Source organism: Antechinus flavipes, chromosome X, assembly GCF_016432865.1.
Source record: "Antechinus flavipes isolate AdamAnt ecotype Samford, QLD, Australia chromosome X, AdamAnt_v2, whole genome shotgun sequence".
Lineage (NCBI taxonomy): Eukaryota > Metazoa > Chordata > Mammalia > Dasyuromorphia > Dasyuridae > Antechinus > Antechinus flavipes.
The window spans coordinates 71,045,938-71,049,924 of record NC_067404.1 but is presented as its reverse complement, the minus strand read 5'-3'; the positions used below and the strand labels follow the sequence as shown (position 1 = coordinate 71,049,924).

The 3,987-nt window shown below is 36.9% G+C and overlaps 1 non-coding gene across 1 annotated transcript; it reads right to left on the bottom strand.

Moving 5' to 3' along the window:
- Window positions 1-1,834: 1,834 nt before the first annotated feature.
- On the bottom strand, window positions 1,835-1,944 carry LOC127543285 (U6 spliceosomal RNA). Its single transcript, XR_007949189.1, has one exon. It is a non-coding gene; the product is annotated as a U6 spliceosomal RNA (small nuclear RNA).
- Window positions 1,945-3,987: the final 2,043 nt, after the last annotated feature.

Sequence of the window (3,987 nt, the reverse complement as noted above, 5' to 3'; positions counted from 1 at the left end):
GTTGTTTTCTTTTTCCACTTTATCAAATTTTTCTTTTAATGAGTTATATGCCTTTTTCATACTCTCTTGCAGAGCTTCTCTTTCCTTTCCCCATTTTTCTTCTAGCTCTCTTTTAAGATCTTTTATAATTTCTTCTAGGTGAGCCTTGTGTGAACGGGACCAGATTATATCCCCCTTTGGGGTTTTGTCTGGAGACTGTCTGTTATTAGTCTCCTCGGGGTTGGAAATCTGCTCTCTTTCTTTATAGAAGTTATCTATAGTTAGAGTTGTCTTGGCTTTTTTGCTCATTTTTTAAAAAGCCCTTAAGGTCTGCCTTCAGGGCAAGGAGATTACCAGCTTCTTCTATAGACCAGGGATAGATGGACAGTAGCTGTCCTGCAAATGGGCTGCAAAGAGCGGCTGAGCTGCAGAAGTGCACCTGCCCTAGGAAGAGCCCCGCAGTGGAAGTGCCTCTGCCCTGGGCAGAGCCACCACCCCCCTTTTCCCCTGTGCAGAAGTGTGACCACCCCAGGCAGAGCCTTATGCTGCAGACTGTTGCTGCACAGCTGCACTGTGGTCTGTGCTGAGTCACTCCTGATGCTGGGTGGGTGTGGCCAAGTCCTGTAAAATTCTGGTGTTTTTTGGCATTTGGGTAACTTCTCTGCTGATCTGCTTTGCAACCAGAGCAGAGCAGTCAACCTGTGGTAGAGTTCTCTCTGCAAATTCTCCACCCATGGAGACTGCCCCTGCTCAGTGTGCTAGCCTCTGTGTTCTCCCTCCCTGCCTGTGCTGGCCTTCTCCTGCCTAATCAGGACAAACCTTTTCTGGCAGTCTTCCAGATTATCTTTGGTTGGTAATTTGTTGTACTCCCAATACTCGTGGATTCTACCAGTCAGGCATTATTTCAGATGCTGAATTTCATGGATTCTACCAGTCAGGCTTTATTTCAGATGCTGAATTTGATAGTCCGTAGTGAGGGTAGAAGGGGAGCTTAGAATTAAGCATGTGTTCTCTCTGCCATCTGGGCTCCACCCCAACACACACACCTTCATAATTTTAGAAGAAAGTGAGGGAGGCCTCTGGGATCTTTCACAGATCCCTCTATGTTGAATGGGCATGTACAAAAAGGGATGAATGGCATATATTCTGCATTGTGGGATGGAAATCCTGAATATTTGAGATCATAGATCTACTTGAGCCTCCTCTGATCACTTGTCTATAAGTGAATTTATGGATTTGTATAAATTTCCCAAGTTTTTAAATATCAAACTTTTATCAAAGATATTAATAAAAAACTGTATCATAATCCTTTTTTTCACCAAATTTTACTACATTTATTTCTATTGTTCAAACTGCTTTAAATTGCATATAATCAAAATGGTTATCTCTTATAATCTCTCCTGTTCCATGTCTGATTACAAATTTTTCCCCTATCCACAGTTGAAAAATAGTTGATTTTGCAATCTCTGCTAATTTTCCCATATTTTTTTTCTACATGTATTTTTGTATATTTATATTGAGATTATTTATCCATTTGAAAATTTCATAGTATATGGCATAAGAACTGGCCAAAAACTCATTTTGTTGAATTACTTTCTGGTTTTTCCCCCAGTTCTTATTAATTAAGGAATCCCTGTCACAATAGATTATGTTCTTGAGTCTGCTGAATATTAAATAGTTGCATGCATCTACTTCTAAGCCTTGCCTAGTTAATCTGTTTTACTAATATGCTTTGCCATTTTTTTCATTATTGTTCTGGACACTCTTGACTTTTTATTCTTCTGTATTAGTTTTGTTATAATGTTATCTAATCCTTTCAAGTGTCATCTTGTTAATTTTATTTTTGGAGTATTAAGAGAATATGGAATGTTTCATGAATTTGCCTGTCATTCCTCTACAGGGTGCTGCTAATCATCTCTGTTTTATTCCAATTTTAGTATATATCGTATTAGAGTAAGCAGAGATAATAACTCTGCAATAATAAATTCACTAAATGATGCCTATAAGCTTTATTAGTGACTGATATTCAAATATTCTAGTACAGCATTTTAAGGCATCTGGAAGATGAATGACAGTTATAATAGGATGCTGAAGCAAAGTTATGGTTTGTACCCATCATATATTGTTGGTTGAGAAAATTCAAGGTACTAAGGTTCTTAGCCTGGAGAAGACAATTCTCAGAAGGGACATAAGACCTGACTTCAATCACTGAAGGGCTATCATGGGGAAGAAGAATTCTATTTCTTCTACTTAGATCACTAAAGCTTACTTAGAAGCTACAGGTGTAAGTTGCGTTGGGCTTCATCTAAAAATGGAATGAGTTACATGTTCGGGTAGTGAGTGGTTGCTCACTGGGAGTCTCTAAGTAAAGGCTAAATGGTCAGTTGTTAGAGATATTGTAGAGTCAAATCCATTTCAGGTATGGGTTGTAATAGTTGGTCTCTGAACTCCTCTTCAACTTTGTGTTTTTCTGAATTTTTCCCAAATAAGATAGAAATAAATTTTCAACTAGGTCTTTTAGAAAAAATATTTATTTTATGTAGAATTTCTGAAATAATCTCCAAATGGCTCCTATATCTACAAAGTACATTCAACATCACAGAAACAGTCCACTAAAATTATAAGGATTTCCAACCATTCTTTTTTAAAGGGATACATTGAAGACAACACATTTTTATATATCTGTTTCTATTCAGCTCTGGTCTTCTCATCAGAAATAAATTAAATTCTTCTGTTTCATTGAATGTCCATCTTTTCCCCTGAAAGATAATGCTCAGTTTTACTCAGAGTTCTTTCGCTGGGTATAGCTAGTTCTATTCATTATTGAACAAATGGAGCTAATTTGATTCATCTCATTGTTGAAGAGAGCCACGTCCATCAGAACTGATCATCATATAATATTGTTGTGGAAGTATATAATAATTTCCTGGTTCTGCTCATTTCACTCAGCATCAGTTCATGTCTCTCCAGGCCTTTCTGAAATCAGAGGATATTGGTTTTTAAGAAAATTTCAAAAGCATTACCTCTGGGTTTGTTTGTTTATTTTTTGATAGACTGATGAGGAAAGGGAAACCATCAGAAAACTAAGGTGTAGTGGAGGAACGGAAGATATCAGTAGCATTACTAGAAATATTTTTAAACCTCCATGGCAAAATATAGCAAATTCACTTGATTGGTGATAAGAGGCAGGGGAGGAGGATCAGAAGTAGCAGTGAACAAGAAAATCCAACCATAGATACGGTTTTGCCTAGAGACAGAGAATGACCTGTTGCCCACAAAGTTGTCTCTTCCTCAGGACTGGAGTTGGGAAAAGAAAGGGAATAATCAGGAGAAGCATGTGATGAGGAAAGGACAGGCTGGCTAAGCATGATTGTGCCATGGGGTAACACAGACCAGTGGAAGTGTGTAAAGCAGAACACAATGGCGTGCTGGAACCAGCTTTAACCAGTTTTATGAGAGTCAATTGTTAAATTTTAAGAGTGAACATTAATACCTCAGAAATTAGCAAATGCTACAAATTAGGCCTTAATTTATTGCTTTGGTCCTTGCCTATACTTAAGAAAGTTATGGAAATATTGTTAATATTGTAATATATTAAACTTAAGTTTTATCATGTATACATTTTTCCCTAGAGAACCAGTTGTTAAATATGTACTAGCATACTTCTGGGTAAAGTGAAAGGAAAGTGGCAGCTATAAAGAACTATTTAATGCTGAATGTCAAGACCCTGGGGGAAAATTCATCTGTAGTAATAATAATGTTAATGATAAAATAATAATGATGATGACAAGGAGAATAATAATAATAATAATAATTTATAACTGACATTTATACAGCACTTACTCTGTACCAGTCACTATGTTTAGGGCTTTGCAATTATTATCTCATTTGATCTTCAAAACCTCCTGTGAGGTAGGTGCTATTATTATTCCCATTTCACAGCTGAAGAAATATAGGCAAACAGAGGTTAGTTAGATGAATGAGAAAATTACTCTTCTGTCCACAAAG